This window comes from Carcharhinus amblyrhynchos, chromosome 1 (assembly GCF_965287045.1).
Source record: "Carcharhinus amblyrhynchos chromosome 1, sCarAmb.v2.hapA, whole genome shotgun sequence".
Classification (NCBI taxonomy): domain Eukaryota; kingdom Metazoa; phylum Chordata; class Chondrichthyes; order Carcharhiniformes; family Carcharhinidae; genus Carcharhinus; species Carcharhinus amblyrhynchos.
This window is the reverse complement of record NC_137324.1, coordinates 20,729,903-20,756,501: the sequence shown is the minus strand read 5'-3', so window position 1 is coordinate 20,756,501 and position 26,599 is coordinate 20,729,903.

The window sequence follows — 26,599 nt, the reverse complement described above, 5'->3', positions numbered from 1 at the left end:
AGTGATGGAGGCAGGCCTGTTTCAAACAAAAATGGAAAATGCTGGAAAATCTCAGCAGGTCTGACAGCATCTGTGGGGAGAGAATCGAGCCAGCGTTTCGAATCTAGATGATCCGACATCTTTGCTTTGCTTTTAGGCTGGTTTCGAGCTTAGTAAGTTTGGCAGTGCAGATACCAGCAGCGCAAGGTCTAAACCGATACCAAATAAACGTTTATAAAGTAAACTTTAAAGGTTAAGAAGGGCTTGCAGAGTTTATTTTAACCGTAAATAGAAATTCTCAACATACTTATTGTGAACTTCAATGCCAATCTACTGTAGGGGAGGGTGCTGCTATTGTAGGTTCCTCGAATCACTTGAAGTGTTTGGTGAGAAGAATATTGTGGAACATTTCTAGACGTTGACTACAGTGCTCGGATGGTATTTACTTGGCAGGATTGTTGCATTTCTATATGCCGCTGCTCTGTAAAGCTGATTGCTGCTGCTGGATTTTTGCTATAATTTCCCCATCAAAACCATGTCATGGATAATAAGTATTCGATGGTGTTTAGCTGTCACAATGCTCCAGTGTTACTCCCACACATATCAACAAGAAGAAACCTAACACCATTAATTCCAATCTGTTTCTGTAAGCGAATGTATAATAGTTCAGGGAAACGGCAGAACATTACAACCTGATGCAAAATGTGAAATTTGTTTTGTGCTGCTTCTTTGCAACTTTTCCCCACCCTTACCCAGAATCCTACCGTTTGCTGCTGCTACAATTGCTTCTTAACAATGACGCTTGTATCTGTGGCCTTCGTAGGCTGATGGAGCACAGAAGCAAGCCATTTGTGCCATCATGTCTTTGTCGCTTCATTGAAAGAGCTATCCAATTAGTCCCACTCTCATACACTTTCCCAATAATCCTGTAGCATTTCTCTGCTTCAAGCATTTATCTGATTTCTCCAATTACTTTTTGAAAGTTGTTATTGAACCGGCTCCAATCCCCCTTTTGCAATGCATAATAACTCTTTGTGTAATTTTTGTTCCTTATGTCACCTCTTGTTCCTTTGCCAATTAAATCTGTTTCCCTGGTTACTGGCTCTTTTGCCTTTCGAAAGTTTCTCCTTAGTTGCTCTATCCCTTGGCAATCTCTGTTCTCAGGAGACCAACCCCAGTTTCACTTGTCTCTTCAAGTCACCAAAGTCTTTCATTCCTTGTACCAATCTAATCAATCCCCTTCACATCCTTTCTAAGACCTAGAGATCCTTCCCAAAGAGTAGGTTTCAACACAGTGGGGGTGATTTTGAGCTCACTCGCTCCATCATGGGATTAGCGGTGAGGGTTCAAGATCCGGCCAAATCCAGAAATACTGAATTTCACCGGCGAGATCACAATTTCCAACTAATGCCATACCTTGCCAGCGATGTGATCAAGATCATGCCTGTAATGGGTGAGAAGCTGACTTACATTTATTTAAATACATTTGCATATCATTAACCGATGCCCATCACCCAATCTCTCCCTTCACTAATTTCATAACGGCGAGTTCCACAACAGGTTCATCCAGCTGTGATCCTGCCATAGGAATCTCGCCAGGTGAATATTGCCTCTGGAGAGAGGGGGCTATATACCCTGGCACTGCCCCCTGGTACTACCCCCAGCACAGGTTGGCTCTGCCTGATTGGTATGGCAGGCTGTAGGGGGGGCCCAATGCGGGGAGGGACATATATGTGTAGTGAGGAAGGAGAGAGTGTTCAAGAAAGTGAGAGAGGGAGATTCTGGTCATTACTGTTGGGGCAGAGTGGGAGAGGGATACTGGCATTGATCAAGAGAACGGGAAGATATGCTGGCATTCATCGGGGACGTGGGTGGGAGTCACCGGTGTTTATTGTGGGTGGCAGGGGGAAGCTCAAGGAGCAAGTGTCAGCATTGATCGGGGAAGCATGGGAGACTTGAGACCTCCATGGCGGGACTGGGGACGGGATGTTAGTTTTTGGTTTGTTTGGGGCACGCTTTGAAAAAAGTGCCCCGATTTCAGTGCCACTGGGCCTTACCAGCGTGTTTAGGCCTTGCCCTCAAAATGACGACATCCAACATGCCAACCCCTTTTTTTTGTTTTGATCAAGTCCCATAAGTTGTAATGACGTGCCTGTCTCTCTGGAGAAAAATATGCCATTTTTTGGTCAGATCCTGACACTTCGTCAGTAAGGCGTTTGACAAGGTCCCTCATGGTAGGCTGATAGAAAAGGTGAAGGCTCATGGGATACAAGGCCAGGTATGTAGATGGGTGGAGATCTGGCTTGGGTAGAGATCCTGGAGAGAGTGCAGAGGAGATTTACCAGGATGCTGCCTGGTATGGAAGGGCTGTCTTACGAGGAAAGATTGAACGAACTTGGGCTGTTTTCCCTTGAGAGACGTCGGCTGAGGGGGGATCTAATAGAGGTTTATAAGATTATGAAGGGGATAGATAGAGTAAATGGTGGTAAGCTTTTTCCGCTATTAGAAATGGATAGAACGAGGGGTCATGGGCTTAGGGTGAGGGGGGCTAGGTATAAGACAAATATTAGAGGGCAGTTTTTCACACAAAGGGTAGTGGGGGTGTGGAATGCACTGCCGAGTAAGGTGGTGGAAGCAGGCACGCTAGGGTTGTTTAAGAGTCACTTAGACAGCCACATGAGCGGGCTACATATAGGGGGATATAGCAGGCCTTACTAAACATTGTAGGCTTGGGATATGTTTTTGCCTCAGGGATGTTACAGTCTTTGCCTGTTTAATAATGAATTTTTTGTCTCCACAGGCATTTAAGTCCACCTTGTTGACCAGCAAGGGGCATGCATGCGGCAGGTTGTAGTGGGCTGCTCTTGGACGTTGCTTCGGGAGTTGCCTATTGCTTCATGTCGTTAGTCTGCTTAAACTGGACCATCTCGAGGGCAACATGGCAGCTCAGAGACTATCTCTGTTGCTGTGCGGACACATGGATTTGGGCCTGTGTCTGTGGGAGTTTGCACGTTCTCCCCGTGGTTGCGTGGGTTTCCTCCGGGTACTCCGGTTTCCTCCCACATCCCAAAGATGTGCTTTTAGGCTGATTGATTGGGTAACAAATTGTCCCTATATTGGACCTCCCTGATCCTCGCACATTAGGAAAGTGGAACTGAGCCACGACAGATCAGCCATGATTTTATTGAATGGCGGGGCAGGCTCGAAGGGCTAGATGGCCTACTCCTGCTCCTATTTCTTATGTTCTTATGTTCTTATGTTCTATGAGTTTTCCATGATCTGGACCTTCATGCAGGAGGTGGAAAGTTCCATTCCAAGATAGGTAATTCTTTAATAATTGTCAATCAAAATGTCAAGACAGCACCCCCCACCTCCCCAGCCCCCTGCTGAGATGAGTGGTTTTGGAGCTTTTCAAACTCAGCCAAGCATTCATAATAGTCTCAGCTAGACTAGCTAACTTTTGGACTTATTAACCAGGAATCCATTGTAAGTAAAAGAAAAGAAAATTATGTTTTTTCAGAGCTACACCAGATGTTCTTTCGGTCAAAAATGTCTGGATGAAGGAGTTCTGTTTATCGCTCAGTGTAAGTTTTGAATCTTGCTTTATTTTGAAAGGACTCTGGGCATTTATATCAATTCAGATTATTATACCAGAGATCCCAAGCAGTGCCTTCTTTAGTTTAAATGCATAAGAGCACTTTATCAAATACCAAAAGAACGCTAATGCATCTCAACATTTACAGAACGCTGATCAATGTAATGACCTTTGGTGAACTGAGAACTGAGCCCGATAAAGAATCACCTCAGTGAAAACACATCTAGCTTACAGTATCTAACTATTGAATCTGAAATAACTTATTTTTCAAAGCCTGATAGTGAAAGAAAGGAGTATGTGGTTGTTTGTTTTTTGCTCCCCACTTGGCACTGGGTTTCCCCCATGGTCCCCAAATCCTCTGAGGTATAATGGTCCCAACTCCTTTAAGAAGGTAGGATGTCCGGAATCCCAGAATCAGGTCTTGCCCACGATTTTTAAATGTTCCCACCACTTTTCCAATGCGTCTTTTATTATGCTCTCCACTGTTCAATGCATTTCTGAGTCTCACTTTATCTGAAAACTATGTCTTGTATACTGAAGTCCAGTTTATTCCTAAATACCAAAAGAGTAATGGCCACAAGACTGACTCTCAGGGACCACCACTGAACACTCCTTACACAAGTCACTTTCTCATATAGAACTTGAATATTGATGAACAGAGACATGTTGCAGAAGCTTTTGGTTTTGTGATCACCAGGACAAACACAAGAATTCCAAATTTCAAAGCCATCACAACAATATTAAAGAAGAAAAGGGTGCTCCTTAATTGGCAAGTCAACTCTGACATTGCCATAGAGAAAGCAATGGGAAAATACAGGCTGCCCAACCTCTTGCACAGTTAAAAAAAGGCAAGATTTGAACATATTCCTTTTGTTTGCAGTGATATCCTGTTTTTGAATGTACGTTGCTTCAAGCAAGCACAGTTAAACCATGAGACAAGCCTGACTATCGTAATTGATTATTTATGTCGCAATTAGCACATTCGGATGAACAAGGTGCTGGTGTAGGCCATTCAGCCCTTCAAGCCTGCTCCACCATTTAAGGAGACCATGGTTGCTCTGATAGGAAGCTCACATCTGCATCCTTCCTACCCCTAATAACACAACACTCCCTTTCTTACCAAGAATATATGCACTTCTAGCCTAAGGATATCTAAGACTCAGCTTCTGCCACTTTCCCAGGAAGAGTTTGAAACACTGATGACCCTCTGAGTGAAAGAAAGTCACCTCACCATTGTTTTGAATGCCGACCCCTTATTTTTTAACAGTGACCACAAGTTCTAGATTCTCCTACAAGGGGAAACGTTCTCATCACATCTTCCCTGTCAAGACCCTTCAGGTTGTTCAGCCCCTCAAGCTGCCTCTTACCCTTTTAAACGCCAGAAGATAGAAGTCTACTAGTCTAACACTTCCTCATGTGACAGTATACCCATTCCAGGTATCAGTCTGGTAAACCTTCTCCGGGCTGCTTCCAAAGTGCATTTACATCTTTCCTTAAACAAAGTAAACAGGCCTGCACACAGTACTCCAAATGTGGTCTCACTAGTGTTCTGTATAACTGAAGAATAACCTCTGTGCTTTCGTGTTCAATTCCCCCCACAATAAGTGATAACATTCTATTATCTTCTCTAATTGCTTGCTAATTAAGTGCTGCCCAATCTTGGAATCATGTCTAACCATAGTTGTATTGTTTTGGCATTTGGCAAGTGTGAGCTGTTTTAAGTGCAGTCTGTACCCTGCCTATTATGAACAAGCTGAAGGAGTTCTTTCGATCAGTCAACCACTGGGATGTCAGACCAATGTACCTGGCATCATGCCAGTGCTGAAATTGATAGACAGCTTTACTCAATTACCTGGTCAGTAGAACATCTTTTTGGATTTACCCAAGTGTTACTACATTTGATAACTGTGCAGCAATGGGTTCTTTACTTGAAAGGGTTACAATTTTGTTGATAACTCAATGCTTTTGAAAAGTCCATATACACAAAATTAACTCATTACCCTCACCAACCTTTTCCTTCCTTCCATGGAGAACTAGATCAAGTTAGTCAGACACAACCTTCACAAATACATGCTGACTTTCATAGAATCCTGGAATCCCTATAGTGCAGTAGGAGACCATTCGGTCTGACTGCACCAACCACAATCCCACCCAGGCCCTATGTCCGTGACCTCACATATTTACCCTGCTTATCCCCTTGAAACTAAGGGGCAATTTTAGCTTGGCCAATCAACCTAACCGGCATGCCTTTCGGACTGTGAGAGGAAGCCAGAGCACTCGAGTAAATCCACACAGATTGCAGGAGAACATGCATACTTTGCACAGGCAGTGGCCTAAGCCGGGAGTTGTACCCAGGTCATTGGGACAGTGAGGCAGCAGTGCTAATCACTGTGCCTCCATGTTGCCTGTAATTCCGAAGTTTATTTTTCTCCCCCTTTTTGAACAGACGAGTTACGTTTTCAATCTGCCTATTCCTCAGCACTCAGTATTGAAGGAGGATACGGTGCCCTACTTTCTAAATGTCTGCTGTGCAAGTAGAGACATTTGTGTTACCCATATCCTCTAATACATCTCTGTCTTACGGAGCTGCGCAAATAGTCATCACACAGTAATGCCAAAACCACAGTTAATAGGGGATACCTCCATTAAGTTAAACATCATAATTTACAATTTGGACTAAATATATAATGCATGATAGACCCCAAAGTATTGTTGATGATAATAGGTGGTGATAACAGTGTCTGTTTGGCATTCCACCATCCAGGGGCACTAAGCAATTTTTAACACATTTGCCAAAGTTTTACAGCCCTGTCTGCCACAGAAATCGGAGCTGGCGAGGGGCGGACAATGGAAAGGTCCGTTGATCTTGGGTGGAATTTTACAGTTTTGGGATGAACGAGGCTATAAAATCTGGCCCACTTACTTTCAATAAGAGTTCACTGAAACACATTCACTCTTAGTAAATGATCAATGAAACAATTAACTTTCAATAAATGATCACGGAAACACATTTACATTTATTAGTTGATTGACGAACACATTCCCATTTAATTACTGATTGATGGAATGTTTTACTTCCATCCAATGATCAATGAAATCATTTACTTTCAGTACGAAAAGTTCACCAAAACACACCTACCTTTTGATGTAATCAGTGAAGCAATTTCAATAGGTTAACAATGAATGGAATTACATTTCAACAGTGATCATTGACACAAAGTGATTGATGAAACCATTTACTTTCGATAATTGATCACTGGAACACATTCTGTTCATTGCATTCTGGCCAATATCCCCTTTGAGAGTGCATGCCCTCACATCAGAAAGAATACTTCTATGATTTTGCCAGCAGGAGACAGATTAGGAACCATCCCACAATATTTACAGTGTCAATAATATGGAGATTGGGCTGTCACATGAGGAAATTGGGCGGCACAGTAGCACAATGGTTAGCACTGCTGCTTCACAGCTCCAGGGAATTGGGCTCAATTCCTGGCTTGGGTTACTGTCTTTGTGGAGTTTGCACATTTTCCTCATATCTGCATGGGTTTCCTCTGGGTGCTCCAGTTTCCTCCCACAATCCAAAGATGTGCGGGCTAGGTTGATTGGCCATGCTAAAAATTACCCTTAGTGTCCTGAGATGTGTAGGTTAGAGGGATTAGTGGGTAGATATGGGGGTAGGGCCTGGGTGGGATTGTGGTCGGTGCAAACTTGATGAGCTGAATGGCCTCTTTCTGTACTGTAGGGTTTCTATGAGATGCTAGCATTGGACTGCGGTGGGCACGGTAAGAGGTCTCACAACACCAGATTAAAGTCTAACAGGTTTATTAGGAATCACAAGCTTTCAGAGTGCTGCTCCTTCATCAGGTGAGTCACTTTCATGAGCAGCACTCCGAAAGCTTGTGATTCCAAATAAATCTGTCGGACTTTAACCTGATGTTGAGAGGCTTCTTACTGTACAATTTCAATAACATAGAAACTTGAATTTGTTGGAGACAAGTAAGCTTAAATATGAAAAAGGGGAATATCTGAAAATTACCACTGCCCCTCCAACTGTCAAAAAATAGAACATTTTGTCTGCTGCATTATTGGATCAACACTAAGTACATTCTTTTCAGTAATTCAATGGAGGCATTTAAGATAAATATTGCCGCCAACAATAATTTCTGGCCTCAAGTGCTAGAAATGCGAGTCATTAATCATGTTCGTGAAAGAGAGTTTTTCTGAGATTTCGAAGAATGCATTTTTTCTTATGGCTAACCCCTACACTTTCTGGCACGTTAGTTACTTATTTATGACCAATGTACTGGCTCTGGCAATGAAAATTAAGGGTTTTTACATTGTAGCTTAAAGTGGTTTCAATTAAATTGCAATTCTCATTTGATGCTGATGAAAAAGACAATATTAGGTAGGTAAGAACAAGAACAAAGCCAACTTGTATATAGTGTGTTTACTGTAGAAAAATGTCCAAGTCTTTTCACAAAGCAAAATTGAATGCTAAGCCAAAGCAGTTCTGAGGAGAGGTGATCGAAATGTTCACTATGTATTTTAGGATATTTCAAAGGAGAAAGGGCAGGAGTTTCAGAATTTCAATATCATGGTCAATAAAGGCATGTCCTTGTGATAACTTTTAAAACATGAACTGTACTTGGTGTGGAACCTTCTGGAATTTTCTAAAAATGGTCGATATAGTGCTGTAAAAGATGGCCACCCAAAGCCCTTGGTCTGTGGATTCAAAAACTGTGACTCTGTCCCAAGAAGAGAAGAGGATACATTTGAGATTGAGAAGTGTTAATCTTTATAGCCTGAGACCGTCCAAACTGCATTCTTGACTTGAATGGGTCATTCAAAGAACAAGAACAAAGAATAAAGAAAAGTGTAGCACAGGAACAGGCCCTTCGTCCCTCCAAGCCTGTGCTGATCATGATGCTCTACCTAAGCTAAAAAAACTTCTGCCCTTACTCGGTCCATATCCTAATGTTTCCTCCCTGTTCTTGTACCCACCAGATATCTCTTAAATGTTGCTAATGTGTCTGCTTCCACCGACTCCTCTGCCAGTGCGTTCCAGGCACCCACCCCTCTCTGCTTGAAAAACTACCCCTTAAACTTTCCCCCTCTCACCTTGAACCTGTGTCCCCTTGTAATTGTGACTTCCACACTTGATAAAAGCCTCTGACTAGCCATCCTGTCTATACCTCTCATAATTTTGTAGTCCTCAAATCAGGTCTCCCCTTAGCCTTTGTATTTCTGGTGAAAACAATCCTAGTTTATTCAACTTCCCCTTAGGGCCAACACCCTCAAGACCAGGCAACATCCTGGTGAACCTTCTTTACACTCTCTCCAAAGCTTCCACACCCTTCTGGTAGTGTGTTGACCAGAACTGCACGCAATACTCCAAATGCAGCCTAAGCAAGGTTTTATATAGCTGCAACATAATTCCCTAACTCCTGTATCCAATGTCCCAACTGATGAAGGCAAGCATGCCACATGCCTTCTCAATCACCTTGGCCACTGTGTTGCCACTTTGCCATTTTTAGGGAACTGTGGACCTGCACACCCATGTTAATGTTCCTAACTGTCCTACATTTATTGTATATTTCACATCTAAGTTTGATTCTCCAAGTGTGATCCTCCTTGAGTTGGATCCCCCAAAAAGTGATGCAAGTGCATCATCTCACATTTGTCCATATTAAACTCCATCTTCCATTTCTGTCTCCAATCTATCTATGTGCTATTGCATCCTTTGACAATCCTTGGCACTATCAGCAACTCCACCAATCTTCATGTTATCTGCAAACTTACCAATCAAATCACCCACAGTTTCCTCCAGCTCATTTCTACATTACAAACAACAGAGGTTCCAACATTGATCCCTGTGGAACACCACAGGCTACAGATCTCTGTACTGAAAAATACCCTTCCGCTGCTATTCTCTGTCGTCTATAGCCAGGCCAGTTCTGTATCCAACTAGCCAGCCCACCCCGAGTCCCATGTGATTTTAGTTTTTGTACCAGTCTGCCATATGGGACCTTGTCAAATGCCTTACTAAAGTGCATATTAACTACTTCCACAGCCCTTCCCTCATCAATTATCTTTGTCACCTCTTCAAAAAGCTCAGTCAATTTAGTGAGACATGACCTTTCCCATACTGAACCATGCTGTCTGGCACTAACTAGTCCATTTTCTTCCAGATGTGTACATATTCTATCCCTCAATGTCTTCTCCAAAGCTTCCCCACCACTGATGTCAGACTCATCGGCTTATAATTCCCTGGATTATTCCTACTTCCTTTCTTAAACAAGGGAACAACATTGGCTATTGTCCAGTCCTCTGGAACCTCGCCTGGGGTCAAAGAGGATGTGAATATATCTGTAAGGGCCCCAGCTATTTCTTCCCTTGTCTCCCACAGTAACCCAGGACAGATCCCATCTGGCCCTGGGGACATGTCTACCTTAATGCAACTTAGGCTTTTCTGAAACTAGGACAGTGATTGCCTCAAACCCTCAAGGTGAATGTTTGCAAATAATACCCGCCACCACATTTGGAAAGGAAAACTGTGAGAAGCAATTGGTAAGGCAGCCATGAATCTGTGCTGTCTGCAGGAGAGACACCATCAGCAGCAGACAGGATAGCAGCAGCTACATCTGAAGAACTGGGAATTACAACATTGGAAGTTCTCCACCTTGTTCCTTTTCAAGTCTTCCAATACAGAAAACTGACCTCCAACTAACAAGACTACAAGTAACTAACCCTGTAGAAAGCTTATTGCTTCAAGAGAATCTTGCAACCGGACTTTGGTGTAAAACTTTGGCTATTGAATTCACCTGGCTACATTTTAGGGCTGGTCTTTGTAATGATAAGGAACAGCTGTGGGTTTGGATTGCACATGCAAGTTGCAAAGGATCTGGTTCAAATGAGATACTGGCTGTTGCAGTGGATAGGATCCTCTTGAACAATTTAATTTATTGGTTATGAATGTCCCTGGCTAGACAAGTGTTTATTGCCCATCTCTAATTGTCCTTCAGAAGACAGTGTGGATTTGCCTTCTTGCACTACTATTGTCTATTTGATGTAGAGACACCTATTGCTGTTAGGAAGGGAGTATCAGGGCATAATTCCAAGTCAAGCTGGTGGATGGCTTGGAGGGAAACTTTCAGGTGGTGGCATTCTCATGTGAGGGTAGATGAGAATGTGGAACTCAAAATACAAACAGATCAGCCATGGGCTTATTGAATGGCAGAGCCGAATGGCCAACTGCTGCTCCTATTTTGTGTATTTGTATGTGAGTGCTGTGCTTGTCCTTCAAGGCAGTAAGATTTTGGGTTTGAAGATGCTATCAACAGGGGTTTAGTGAGTTGCTATAGTGCTTCTTGCACTGCTATTACCATGTGCCAATGGTGGAAGGAATGAATATTGAAGATGGTGGATGGGGTACCAATTAAATGGGTTCTGCTTTGTCCTGGATGAGATCAAACTTCTTCAGTGTTGTTGGAACTGCATTCTTCCAAGCAAGTGGAGAATATTCCATCACAGTCCTGCCTTGTGCCTTGTAGATGGAGGGCAGGCTTTGGGGAGTCAAAAGATGAGGTACTTGCCACAGTAATTCCGATCTCTAATCTGCTGCTGATGACGCTGTATTCAAGTTGCAAATCCAATTAAGTTTCTAATCAATGGTGACACACAGGTTGTTGAAGTTGGGAGTTTCAGTGATGGGAAGGAATTAGAAGCATTCTTTTTAGGGATGGTCACTGCCTGGCACTTTTATAGCACTTGCCACTTATTTGCCCAAATCTGAAACTTGTCCAATATTGTGGACATGGACTGCTTCTGTATCTGAGGGGGGCAGTGAATACCTCTATTTCTGATCTTGTGGTGGAAGGAAGGTGTTATATATTCAAGTAGTTGAATGATTGCAGGTAACATGATTTGATGGCGCTGTCTTTGGGGTGTTGCACAGGCTGCTGTTTAAATTTCAATTTCTTCCTGTACGGGCAGAAGCTTCTAGAATAAGTCTGTTGTCAGTGATTTTCTATCTAAGGGCATGGCTTTATGGCCTTGCTGGGGTGAGATCATAAAATCTTGCCCGTGGCCAATGGGGGTTTCTGTTCCGGGAACCTCATCCACCCTGATTCCAGGGCAGGTGAGGTAGTAGTTTTTTTTTGGTGTAAGTGTGCAAACCATGTCCTTTCCTTTTGGTTTGAAACCCCCAGCATAGTTTGGACAACACAGAAAGTCAGTCTATATCTGTCAAACCTGATAGAGGTGTATAAGATGTTGAGAGGTATTGATCGAGTGGATTCTCAGAGGCTTTTTCCCAGGGCTGAAATGGCTGCCACAAGAGGACACAGGTTTAGGATGCTGGGGAGTAGGTACAGAGGAGATGTCGGGGTAAGTTTTTCACAAAGAGGGTGGTGGGTGCGTGGAATCCGCTGCCGGTGGCAGTGGTGGAGGCGGAGGCTATTGGTCTTTTAAGAGACTTCTGGATGAATACATGGGTCTTAAGAACATAAGAACATAAGAAATAGGAGCAGGAGTAGGCCATCTAGCCCTTTGAGCCTCCCCCACCATTCAATAAGATCATGGCTGATCTGAAGTGGATCAGTTCTACTTTCCCTCTTTCTCCCCATAACGCTTAATTCCCTTGTCTGTCAAAAACCTATCCACCCATGTCTTAAGTATATTTAGCGAGGAAGCCTCCACCACTTCAACGGGCAGAGAATTCCAGGGATTCACCACCCTTTGAATGAAGAAGTTCCTCCTCAACTCCGTTCTAAACTGCTCCCCCCTTATCTTGAGGCTGTGCCCTCTAGTCCTGCTGTCCTTTCTGAGCAGGAAGAACATCTCTACCTCTACCCTATCCATCCCCTTCATTATCTTATACGTCTCTATAAGATCCCCCCTCATCCTTCTAAACTCCAACGAGTACAGACCCAGTCTCTTCAGCTTCTCTTCATAGTCCAACCCGCTCATCTCCGGTATCAGCCTAGTGAACCTCCTCTGCACTCCTTCCAAGGCCAAAATATCCTTGGGTCTTAGTAAGATTGAGGGTTATAGATAAGCCTAGTAGGTAGAGATATGTTCAGCGCGACTTGTGGGCTGAAGGGCCTGTTTGTGCTGTGGTTTTTCTATGTTCTATGTTCCATGTCATTGATGAAATAGCTGAGATTGTCAGATCTATGACACCGCCCTGAGTAACTCTGCAATGCTGTCCTGGGATGAGATGATGAGCCTTAGATAGCCCTAACCCTCTTCCTTTATACTAAGCATGAGGCCAGACAGTGGAGAATTTTCTCCTGATTGACTTAAATTTTAAAATTTGTGGTCAAGTGTGGCCATTCTCATCTCACCTCTGACGTTCAGCTTTTATATTTGGACGAAGACTGTAATGAGGTCAGGAGCTAAGTGACCCTGTGGCAGAACCCAAACTGAACGTCAGTTCAGGAATAAACTTAAACTGTGGTTGCTGGAGATGATGAATTCAGCTGGAAGTAACTGTAGCCAGTCTGATTTTTATTTATTATTGTCGCAAATAGGCTTATGTTAACACTGAAATGAAGTTACTGTGAAAATCCCCGAGTCGCCACACTCTGGCACCTGTTCGGGTACACTGAGGGAGAACTTAACATGGCCAATCTACTTATTGTGAGACGAAACCGGAGGAAACCCACACAGACACGGTGGGAACATGTAAACTCCTCACACCCAGTCGCGCAAGCTGGGAATTGAACCCGGGCCCATGGTGCGGTGAGGCAGATGTGCTAACCACTGTCTCACCTTGCCACCCGTGAGTGAGCAGCTGCCACAACACAAAAGCAGTGGAAGTATAGAATTCAATGCATTAACTTTAAACTAGAAGGACCAACTTGGAGCTTGAAGTTTAATACACTGAAGGGGTTTGAAGGGCTGCTTTGAAGGGCTGGGATACACAATTCCCTTCAGTCAAGTTGAAACGTCTACTGGAAGAGAGTCCAGGTAAAGCATCAGGGAACATCTCTAGTTATTCTTCTCAGGCAGATGTACTGCTCTTCTGGAAAGAGGTATTTATAAACATGCAAGCACTAAGAATAAATAGCTGAGCGCTGACAGTTTTCCATTATGAAGAGATGATCACATACTTGCAACTCTCTCCAAGTAAAAAGCTTGACTTGCTCAACTTTCTTAATGTGCACTCAAGGTCTAAGTATACATAAAAGTTTGATTCATCACTTTTATATTCTTCATGTAAAACCTGCAAAAAGATGCAGACTGAGATACACTGGCCCTGTCAAAATGGAAGGAATATTAATCATAGAATCCCTACAGGAGGCCATTTGGTCCATCGAACCTGCGCTGAGAATGGTCCCACCCAGGCACTATCCCTGTCACCCTATGTATTTACCTCTCTAATCCCCCTGACATTATTGGACAATTTATTGCAGCCAATCCACCTAACTCGCACAACTTTGGACTGTGGGAGGAAACCGGAGCACCTGGAGGCAACCCAGGCAGATATGGGGAGAATGTGCAAACTCACAGACAGTGACCCAAGTTTAATGGGCAAGCAGTGGGCTCCAATGCTTTCCTTTTTAATAGTTACAATCTCATGTCAAACCTGCACTTCCAAATGAGACACTTGGTTGCTAGCATAAACATGGAGTGATGAGAATAAGAGAGTGCTCTTGAGAGTGCCAAAAAAAAAGGAAATGTTAAGATTTCCAAAAATAACAGCTTCGAGATAATAGCCCAGGAAAGAAAAGATTTTTGATTAGCTGTCAGCTGCTCAGAACTCATCCCAATGTTGCATGAATCTGAAACCCTCCCTACTTATACACCTGAAAGAGGTGTATAAGATGTTGACAGGTATTGATCGGGTGGATTCTCAGAGGCTTTTTCCCAGGGTTGAAATGGCTGCTACAAGAGGACCCAGGTTTAAGGTGCTGGGGAGTAGGTACAGACGAGATGTCAGGGGTAAGTTTTTTCACTCAGAGAGTGGTGGGTGAGTGGAATCGGCTGCCGGTAGTGGTGGTGGAGGTGGAGTCGATAGGGTCTTTTTGGAGACTTTTGGATAAGTACATGGAACTTAGTAAGATAGAGGGTTATAGGTAAGCCTAGTAGGTAGGAACATGTTTGGTGCAACTTGTGGGCTGAAGGGCCTGTTTGTGCTGTAGTTCTTCTATGCTCTATGTTCTACTGCACCATGTACCAAGCTGTGCATGTGTTCCTCCCTACGCTCCTATTTCAGTTGTCCATGGCACTGGGAGTAATCTAGTAATCTTCAAGTGCCTGCAATGATCCCTTTGAATGTTATAACCAGACAGGCAGGTCTCAGAATGGAACCCTGGCTCAAAAAACTTAAAAGTAACTTTTACATTTTTTTCAAATGTGGAGGAGCAAAGTCACAGGACAGCTAATTAGTTTTAACAACAAGAAAATAACATTTATTAAATGTGTAAAAATTGGATTATAATACAGTACTCCTTTGCTTCCCCCCAGCTTAACAAACATACACAGGTTTTAAGATTAAGACGAACAACACAGTACATTTGAAGCTACAATAGTCTCATTGATACACAAAGTCCCTTTAAGATACACAAGATGACTGCGGTCTCACACATTCCTCCCTGAACCCAAGTTAGTGTCTGTGGATTTCTTCTCAGAATTCCTCCTGATGACTGTCATATGGGAGTAGCCACTCCCAAAACATTTTCTCTCGAAGCAATGCCTTTCCTTCGCAGGTTGCATTCCATAATCCAGTCCGGATTTTACAAATCACACTTTTAAACAATGCTCCTGATTCACTTTTAACAGTGAACCAACTTCAGGATTTTGCACTAATCCCTTTTGGATATCTTTGTCTTGACTTTTTATGCACAAACTCTGATATCCAGACACCGATTGGGCGGCTCGGTGGCACAGTGGTTAGCACTGCTGTCTCACAGTGCCAGGAACCCGCATTCCATTCCTAGCTTGGGTCACTGTGTGGAGTCTGCACACGTTCCCTGTGTCTACATGAGTTTCCTCCAGTTTCCTCCCACAGTCTGAAGGATGTGCTGTTTAGGTGCATTGGCCGTGTTAAATTCTCCCTCAGTGTGTGCGGCATGGTAGCACAGTGATTAGCACTGCTGCTTCACAGCTCCAGGGACCTGGGTTTAATTCTTGGCTTGGGTCACATCCTGTGTGGAATTTCCACATTCTCCTCGTGTCTGCGTGGGTTTCCTCCGGGTACTCCGGTTTCTTCCCACAGTCCAAAGATGTGCAGGTTAGGTTGATTGGCCATGCTAAAAAATTGCCCCTTAGTGTCCTGAGATGCATAGGTTAGAGGGATTAGCAGGTAAATATATAGGGATATGCGGATAGGGCCTGGGTGGAATTGTGGTTGCTGCAGACTCAATGGGCCAAATGGCCTCTTTCTGCATTGTAGGTATTCTATGCACCCAAACAGACACTGGAGAATAGTGACTAGGGGATTTTCACAATAATTCATTGCAGTGTTAATGTAAGTCTACTTGTGACACTAATAAATAAACAGAGTTATTTCAATTAATATCTCATAAACAATAGCACCTCTCCATGTCTTTAACTTCAGGATTCCTGGAATTTTTTCTTCTTTCTCTAGTTTCCTGAAGTAGCTGTCCTTTAGATTTCTGGCGCTGGCTTTCTTAACCATTACTTTTCATCCAGCAAAGCTGAGAGAGATGGTCCTTCTCCAAATGTCTGTCACCAACTGGCTTCCAGCTAAACACTATGTAACAAAGAAAAATGCTTTTTTCTTATAAAGGCTTCTAGTTGCTAAGTAACTATATTTATTTTTGTGCCATAGTTCTTTATAAGCACAGCTGAATCCCAATTAGAATGGAAACCAATCCCCACACACAAAAAAAACCTTTGTCCAGCATGAATCTAACTAGAGGTCATTTCCATGCACAGAAACATCAAATCAAATCCATCTAAAATTGTACCTTATTTCTAATGTATATCAATACAAACATAAATCCCTTAACATGACTTTGGTTCCCTGATACTACTTTATCACTTCCTCCCTAACTCTTGAAAATCTGACAATAGGACCTCAGTACCTGATCTGTTTATGTTGTTGGGACCCAAATGTTCAAAATCTCTGCCTCACTCCTTCTCCCTGCAGAGTTCCTCAAGTTTCCTTCCAAGTCATTCACCACTCTGCTTTGGAAATATATCATTGGTTCTTCACTGCCACTGGCTGAAATCCCTGTAACTCTCTTCCTAAAAACACTGTGCACTATAATACATAGAGACTGCAGCAGTTCAAGAAGGTGACTCACCACCATCTTCTCAAGGGCAATTAGGCATGGACATGAAATGCTGGTCTAACCAGCAAAGCCCACATCCCATCACTGAATAAATTTAATAAAAACAATTTGTCTACTCTGGTGCCAAAACACATGTCGTGCAGGGCTCGCAATGATAGTTACAGAAACACTGCCTATCCATCCAATATGAAATCTACGTGAACCAATGCCTTTTTACATTTTGTTGTTTCCCGTTTTACATTCCTTTGCCCATTACTGCCTTGGTCTGAAGTGCACTTCTTCAAGGCTTTGTCACACCCTGCTGTCTCCAATGCTGAGTACCTGTTTGAGAGTGGCACATGCTCCAAAATCTCCTTTGTTAACTGCTTCTTCCTACACATTCCGCTGGCCATCCATCTATTATCCTGAACAATCGCTGCTTGTGGAGTAACCATCTCCTGGAATGCATGATGAAGGAAACAGCAATTGTATAGGGCGTTGGCGAGGGCACACCTGGAGTATTGTGTGCAGTTTTAGTGATGTTTTAGTGTCCTTATCTGAGAAAGGATGTCCTTGCTATATCGGGAGCGCAGTAAAGGTTTACCAGGCTGATTTCTGGATGGCAGGTCTGTCATATAAGGAGAGATTAAGTCGATTAGGATTATATTCACTGGAGTTTAGAAGAGTGAGAGGGGATGTATAGGCATTGGTGAGGCCGCAGCTGGAGTACTGTGTGCAGTTTTGGTCGCCGCACCTGCGCAAGGATATTTTGGCCCTGGAGGGAGTGCAGAGGAGGTTTACTAGGCTGATACCGGAGTTGAGGGGGTTGAGCTATGAGGAGAGGCTGAATAAACTAGGCTTGTACTCGTTAGCGTTTAGAAGAATGAGGGGAGATCTCATTGAGACGTATAAGATGATGAATGGGATGGATAGGATAGAGGTGGAGAGACTCTTCCCGCTCAAAAAAGACAGTAGGACTAGGGGGCACAGCCTCAAGATAAAGGGGGGGCGGTTCAGAACGGAGTTGAGGAGGAACTTCTTCACTCAAAGGGTGGTGAATCTCTGGAATTCTCTGCCCGTTGAAGTGGTGGAGGCTGCCTCGCTAAATATTTTTAAGAAGCGGGTTGATGGGTTTTTGATAAGAGAGGGGATTAAGGGTTATGGGGAGAGGGCGGGAAAGTGGAACTGAGCCACGACAGATCAGCCATGATCTTATTGAATGGCGGGGCAGGCTCGAAGGGCCAGATGGCCTACTCCTGCTCCTATTTCTTATGTTCTTATGTTCTTATGTCATAGAAACTTATAAAATTCTAACAGGATCAAACAGTGTGGATTCAGAAAGAATGTTCCCAATGGTGAGGGAGTCCAGAACTAGGGGTCATATTTTGAGGATAAGGGGTTAACCTTCCAGAACTGCCATGAGGAGAAATTTATACATCCAGAGGGTGTGAATGTGTGGAATTCACTACCACAGAATGTAGTTGTCTGGAAAGTATTGTTTATTGTGCACTATACAGACAAAGTGTACCATTCCTAGAGTACGTAGGGCAGAAGGAAAGGAGAGGGTGCAGAGTGTAGTTCTCTGCACTCTAGCTTTGACTGTAACACTATATTCTGCATCCTCTCCTTTCTTTCTCCCTTATGTACTCTATGAATGGTATGCTTTTTCTGTATAGCCCACAGAAAGAATGCTTTTCACTGTGTCCTGATAACGTGAAAATAATAAATCAAATCAAATCAAAATCAGTGAGATGTCTTCTTGAATTGCTCCAGTCCATATGTTTTTGGCACAGCTGCAGTGCTGTTAGGAAAGGAGTTCCAGGGTTTTGACCCACTGATAGTGAAGGACAGTGATATATTTCCAAGTCAGGATGATAAGAACATAAGAACATAAGAAATAGGAACAGGAGTAGGCCATCTAGCCCTTCGAGCCTGCCCCGCCATTCAATAAGATCATGGCTGATCTGTCGTGGCTCAGTTCCACTTTCCCGCCCTCTCCCCATAACCCTTAATCCCCTCTCTTATCAAAAACCCATCAACCCGCTTCTTAAAAATATTTAGCGAGGTAGCCTCCACCACTTCAACGGGCAGAGAATTCCAGAGATTCACCACCCTTTGAGTGAAGAAGTTCCTCCTCAACTCCATTCTAAACCGTCCCCCCTTTATCTTGAGGCTGTGCCCCCTAGTCCTACTGTCCTTTCTGAGCGGGAAGAGTCTCTCCACCTCTATCCTATCCATCCCATTCATCATCTTATACGTCTCAATGAGATCTCCCCTCATTCTTCTAAACTCTAACGAGTACAAGCCTAGTTTATTCAGCCTCTCCTCATAGCTCAACCCCCTCAACTCCGGTATCAGCCTAGTAAACCTCCTCTGCACTCCCTCCAAGGCCAAAATAACCTTGCGTAAGTGCGGCGACCAAAACTGCACACAGTACTCCAGCTGCGGCCTCACCAATGCCCTACACAGCCGCAGCAAGACCTCCCTACTTCTATATTCAATCCCCCTCGCTATGAAGGCCAGCATCCCATTCGCCTTCCTGACCACCTGCTGCACCTGCTGCATGATGAGTGGTGATGACCTTTAAGGAAGGAAATCTGCCATGATCACAATGAATGGCAGAGCAGGCTTAAAGGGTCGAATGGCCTACCACTCCTTCCACTCTCTATGTATGTTTTTAAATATCCTCACCTGGCCTGACCTTAAATGGCCTTTCAGAGGACAACTAGGGATGGGCAATAAACGCTGACCCAGCCAGTGATGCTGCCCACATCCCATGAACTAACAAGGAAGAATATTGATTGCATTGTGATATTTCCTCCTCTGTTTCTCCCAACTCCAAGTTCGAGTAAGTTGTATTTTTGAATTGTCCCCCTAAATGTGTGAAGTTCTGGTCGCCTCGCTACAAGAAGGATGTGGAAGCTATTGAGAGGGTGCCGAGAACATTTACAAGGATGTTGCCTGGATTGGGAGGTATGCCATATGAAGATAGGCTGAGGGAGCTAGGTCTCTTCTCCCTGGACAGACGAAGGTTGAGAGGCGACCTGATAGAGGTTTATAAAATGTTGAGAGGTATAGATAGGGTGGATTCTCGGAGGCTATTTCCCAGGGCTGAAATGGTTGCTACGAGAGGACGCAGGATTAAGGTGCTGGGGAGCAAGTACAGAGGAGATGTCAGGGGTAAGTTTTTCACTCAGAGGGTGGTGAGTGAATGGAATCGGCTGCCGTCGGTGGTGGTAGAGGCGAACTCGCTGGGGTCTTTTAAGAGACTTCTGGATGAGTACATGGGATTTAAAGGGATTGAGAGTTATAGATAGGCCTGATCGGTAGGGATATGATCGGCGCAACTTGTGGGCCGAAGGGCCGGTTTGTGCTGTACTGTTCTATGTTCTAAATGCTGGAGTTAAGATTGGGTCACACGAGCCCTCATCTGGTGCCGATTGAACATGAAATCTGAAAATAAATAATGAGGCAACTTCATTAAAAAGACCCCGACAGTCGCATTAAACATCATGATCATAGAGTCATAGAGGTTTACAGCATGGAAACAGGTGCTTCAGCCCAACTTGTCCATGTCGCCCTTTTTTTTAACCATTAAACTAACCCCAATTACCAACATTTGGCCATGTCCTTCTGTACCCATCTGATCCATGTAACTGTCTAAATGCTTAATAAAAGACAAAATTGTACCCAATTCTACTACTACCTCTGGCAGCTTGTTCCAAAAGCTCACCACTCTTTGTCCCTCTGGACCTTTTTGTATCTCTCCCCTCTTGCCTTAAACCCTATGCCCCCTCGTTTTAGACTCCCCTAACTTTGGGAAAAGATATTAACTATCTAACTGATCTATGCCCCTCAGTATTTTACAGACCTCTATAAGTTCACCCCTCAGCCTCCTACATCCAATGTGGTCTTTCCCTGAAATATCAGGTAGCCCTCATCACCCACCCCACACCTTCTAGCTAATATTGAGGACAATATGTCAAAGTATCTGGAGCAGGATTTGAACCCACAGTTTTCTGGCTTCAGATGTGAGAATGTTATCAACTGAGCAACAGCTGACATGTCAGTCTACTCAATTAGCACTGTTAACTGGAAGATTAGTTTTACTCATGAGCCATGGCCAGGCTGCAGTACAAACTGCTTCAGGCATCATATTTATTGACAGGATGGCTATGTGCTGTTTCCTCTGGGATAAATGTGAGACGTTGAGGTGTTTCCAGCAAAATATAATGTTCATTAAGTAGCTAATGACTAATATTTGTGAGAAACATTCATACACTATTCAGGAGAGATGTCAGAGTTTCAGTCTCTTTCATTTCTCTTCAAATGAAAGATGCAGAAACATTTGATCAAGATTCTGTAACACGTCAGAATTTCCAATTCGGGATCGCACCTAGAAGATTACACAATCTTTTTCAATTGTGCAACATGGAGGTTTACGGCCTTCAAAATGGCAATTAAAGATGAAAGAATCAGGACCGATGGCGGGCTCCGTTTCCTAAAGGTTACCAATCAACCACCAATTAACATATTTTATTGAATTTAATTTCACGATTTACCATGATTGTATTTGTACTCATAACCGCTGATTAACTGGTCCATCCAATAATCAGCGTGATTCTGATCACTCTGTCTATGTGTCTATCGGAGTGTATTTGTGCGCCTGTGTTTGTGTGTGCCTGTGTTTGTGTGTGTGTGTCTGTGTGTCTGTTTGTGTTTATGTGTCTATCTGTCTGTGTGAGTCTGTCTATGTGTCTCTGTGTGTGTGTGTGTGTGTGTGTCTGCCTGCATGTCCGTGTGTCCATCTGCGTATCCAGCTGCCTGTCTGTCTCCCTGCCTATCTGTCTTTCTATCTTTCACTTTCTCTATCTCTTCTCATTCTTTCTTTTACTTTTTCTCTATCTTTCTTTTCTTTCTTTTTTTTCCCCTCTTCCTTTCTGTCTTTCTTTCCTCTCTCCTGTCTTCATTATTCCTCACTTCTGTTATTTCCTACTGCATTCCCTCCCTTCCATCTTCAAGACATTGACATTCAGCGACAAAGTGACAAGTACCACGGGTGACCTCAAAGCAACTGGCCCACAATGATGTAATGATCTCTGTGAATTGCCCTTCTCCTGATATTAGTTTGATTCTGTTGCCAAGCCAAGAAGGCATCAATCAACTCAGATGCCATCAAGCAGGCTAAGTGGCCAGTCCCATTGAAGAATTCTCAGATCGCAAATCAATAAGTAAAATACAGAGATTATGTTTCATTTTTTAAAATTAATTTTTCAGAGAGTGAAATAAAAATTGGGACATAAACATGCTAATAAGCTAATGACTCAAATATCATAAACAAATGTTTTCTTAAGAAAATACATTAAAAGCCTATGGAGATGTTATCATGGTGCAATAATATGATATTCCACAAATATACAATTAGGTTTTCAATGTCAAAGCAGCAAATGGGATGTTGACATTTATTGCAAAAGAACTGGAGTATAAAATTAGAGAAGTGTTGCTGCAACTGCAGGGGTGTTGGTGAGACCACATCTGGAATATTGTGTTCAGTTTTGGTCTCCTTATTTGAGAAAGGGTGTGGTGGCATTGGAGGCAGTTCAGAGGATGTTCACTGGATTGATTCCGGAGATGAAGAGGTTGACATATGAGGAGAGATTAAACAATTTGGGTTTATATTCACCTGAGTTTAGAAGGATGAGAGGGGATCTGGTCACAGTATATAACATTTTATATGGGATTGGTAAAGTAAATGTAGACCAAATATTTCCTCTTGTGGGGCAATCTAGAACAAGAGGTCACCGGTATGGGTTGAGAGGCAGTAGATTTAAAACTGAGGTGAGGAGGAACCTCTTCCCTTGGAGGGTGGTGAATTTGTGGGTTTGTCTGAACCGCATGGGGGACTGCAGCCATTCAAGAAAATGGCTCCAAACTACCTTCTCAGAGGGCAGTTAAGGCCATACAGTAAGTGATGGTCTTACTAATAATACTCACGTTCCAAGGATGAATAAAAAATATGCTGGGAACCGCACTTTAGGAAGGATGTCAGAGCCTTAGAGAGGGCATAGAAGAGATTTACTGGTTTGATATGGGAGGAATAGTGTTTTTTCTCCTTCGAGTCAAAAAGATTTAATAGACGTATTCAAATTAAAAGTAAACTTTATTTATTAGAACATAGAACACTACAGCACAAACAGGCCCTTCGGCCCACAAGTTGCGCCGATCACATCAATACCTACCAATCCATAGACCTATCTATAACCCCCAATCCCATTAAATTCCATGTACTCATCCAGAAGTCTTTTAAAAGACCCCAGCGAGTTCGCCTCCACCACCACTGACGGAAGCCGATTCCATTCATTCATCACCCTCTGAGTGAAAAACTTACCCCTAACATCACCTCTGCACTTGCTTCCCTGCACCTTAAATCTGTGTCCTCTCGTAGCGACCATTTCAACCCCGGGAAATAGCCTCTGAGAATCCACCCTATCTATTCCTCTCAACATTTTATAAACCTCTATCAGGTCGCCTCTCAACCTTCATCTCTCCAGGGAGAAAAGTCCCAGCTCCCTCAACCTATCTTCATAAGGCATGCCTCCCAATCCAGGCAACATCCTTGTAAATCTCCTCTGTACCCTTTCAATAGCTTCTACGTCCTTCCTATAGTGAGGCGACCAGAACTGCGCACAGTACTCCAAATGAGGCCTGACAAGGGACTTATAAAGTTGCAGCATTACCTCCTGACTCCTAAACTCAATCCCTCGATTAATGAAGGCCAGTACACCATACGCCTTCTTGACCACATCCTCCACCTGCGAGGCCGATTTAAGAGTCCTGTGGACCCGGACCCCAAGATCCTTCTGCTCTTCAACACTGCTAAGACTCCTGACCTTGATAGTGTACTCGTTCATCCCATTGGTCCTGCCAAAATGGACGACTACACATTTATCCGCGTTGAAGTCCATCTGCCACTTCTCTGCCCAGTCTTGCAAGCTATTTATGTCCTGCTGCAACTTCTGACATTCTTCCAGACCATCCACAACACCACCGACCTTCGTGTCATCGGCGAACTTACTAACCCATCCCTCCACTTCCTCATCTAGGTCATTTATGAAAATGACAAACAGCAAGGGTCCTAGAACAGATCCCTGGGGCACTCCACTGGTGACTGACCTCCATGCAGAAAAAGACCCATCCACAACCACTCTCTGCCTTCTGCAGGCAAGCCAGTTCTGGATCCACAAGACCAAAGCCCCTTGGGTCCCATGCCCTCTCACCTTCTCAAGAAGTCTTGCATGGGGGACCTTATCAAACGCCTTGCTGAAGTCCATGTACACCACGTCCACTGCTCTTCCTTCGTCAATGTGTTCAGCCACATTTTCGAAGAACTCAACTAGGCTTGTAAGGCACGACCTGCCCTTGACGAAACCATGCTGACTATTTCTGATCATGCTAAACCTCTCCAAATGCTCATAAATCTTGTCCCTCAGAAGCCTCTCCATCAGCTTACCAACCACTGAGGTCAGGCTCACCGGTAGGTAATTTCCCGGGCTATCTCTGTTCCCTTTCTTGAAAATAGGAACCACATCCGCAATCCTCCAATCCTCCGGAACCTCTCCCGTCTCCATCGATGACGCAAAGATCATCACCAGGGGCTCTGCAATCACCTCCCTCACCTCCCACAGTAACCTGGGGTACATCCCATCTGGTCCCGGCGACTTATCTATCTTGATAGAATTCAAAAGTTCTAACACATCCTCTTCCTTAATATCCACATACTCAATCTTTTCCATCTGCTGCAAACCTGTAGCAAAATCTCCCAGATCAGTTTCCACCGTGAATACTGAGGCAAAGTACTCATTAAGCACCTCTGCCATTTCTTCTGGTTCCACACAGACCTTTCCCCCTTCACCTTTTATAGGTCCTATCCCTTCTCTTATCCTTTTACTTTTCACGTATTTGTAGAAGGCCTTGGGATTCTCCTTAATCTTACCCGCCAAGGCCTTCTCATGACCCCTTCTGGCTCTCCTAATTTCCCTTTTAAGCTCCTTTCTACAATTCTTATACTCCTCTAGATCCTTAACTTCTCCTAGCTCCCTGAACCTTTTGTACACCTTCCCTTCCTCCTGACTAGGTTCACCACAGCCTTCGTGCACCACGGTTCCCGCGACCTACCAAAACCTCCTTGTCTCATCGGAACTTTGTCGTGCAGAGCTCCAGACAAACATTCCTTGAATATCCGCCACCTTCCTTCTGTACTTTTCCCCAGGAATGCCTCCTTCCAGTTTATTTGTCCAATTATCTTCCTGACGTCTTCGTATTTCCCCTTACTCCAGACAAACACCTTCCTAGCCTGCCTGATCCTATCTCGTTCCAACGCAATTGTGAAGGAGATAGAATTATGATCACCATTCCCAAGATGCTCCCCTACCGAGAGATCCGTCACCTGTCCTGGTTCATTCGCCAGTACCAGGTCAAGTACAGCCTCTCCTCTCGTAGGCTTATCCATGTACTGTGTCAGGAAACCTTCCTGAACATACCTAACAAACTCCTCCCCATCCAAACCCCTTACCCTTGGGATATTCCAATTGATGTTTGGGAAATTGAAGTCTCCCATCACGACAACTCTGTTATTAATACTTCTCTCTAGAATCTGTTTCCCTATCTGCACCTCAACTTCCCTGTCACTATTGGGCAGCCTATAGAATACACCCAGCAAAGTTATCGACCCTTTGCTGTTCCTAACTTCCACCCACAGAGACTCCGTAGATAGTCCCTCCACGGCATCCTCCTTCTCTGCAGCCATGACACTGTCCCTGATCAACAGTGCCACTCCGCCACCTCTTTTGCCCCCAACCCTGTCCTTCCTGAAGCATCTGAATCTTGGCACCTGAAGTACCCAGTCCTGTCCCTGAGACATCCAAGTCTCCGTAGTGGCCACCACATCACATTCCCAAGCAGCAATCCACGCCCTAAGCTCATCTACCTTATTTACTACACTCCTGGCGTTAAAATATATACACTTCAGCCCCTCAGTCTGGACATTTCCCTTCTCCACCCCCTGTCTAACCTCCCTCTCATACTGCCTGCAGTCCTTCCCTACCTGGGAGCTAACCTCCTCCGTCCCAGTCTCCCCATCACAATTCCCTCCCCCCATCCTTTCTAGTTTAAAGTCCCCCCAGTAGCCCTAGCCAGTCTTCCCACCAAGATATTAGTCCCCCTGGGATTTAAGTGCCACCCGTCTTTACTGTACAGGTCACACCTGCCCCTAAAGAGGTCCCAATGATCTAGGAACCGAAATCCCTGCTCCCTGCTCCAGTCCCTCAGCCACGCATTCAGCCTCCACCTCATTTCATTTCTTCCCTCATTCTCCCTTGGCACAGGCAGCAATCCTGAGATTACTACCTTCGCTTTTCTCTTCCTCAGCTGCCTACCCAGTTCCCTATAGTCCCTTTTCACGATTGCCTCCCTCTTCTTGCCTACGTCAGTAGTACCTATATGCACTATAACCTCCGGTTCCTCACCCTCCCCTTTCAGGATGTCTGGGACACGCCCAGAGACATCCCGAATCCCAGCCCCAGGGAGACAAACCACCATCCGCGACTCACGTCTGCGTCCGCAAAAACGCCTGTCCGCCCCCCTCACTGTGGAGTCGCCTATTAATACTACCTTTCTGCTCTCTTTTTAAAATTTTTTGACATACTGGCTCAGCTCCAGAGACCTGGCCACTGCTGCCTCCCTCAGATGAGCTGTCCCCCCCCCAGTAGTACTCAGGCAGGAG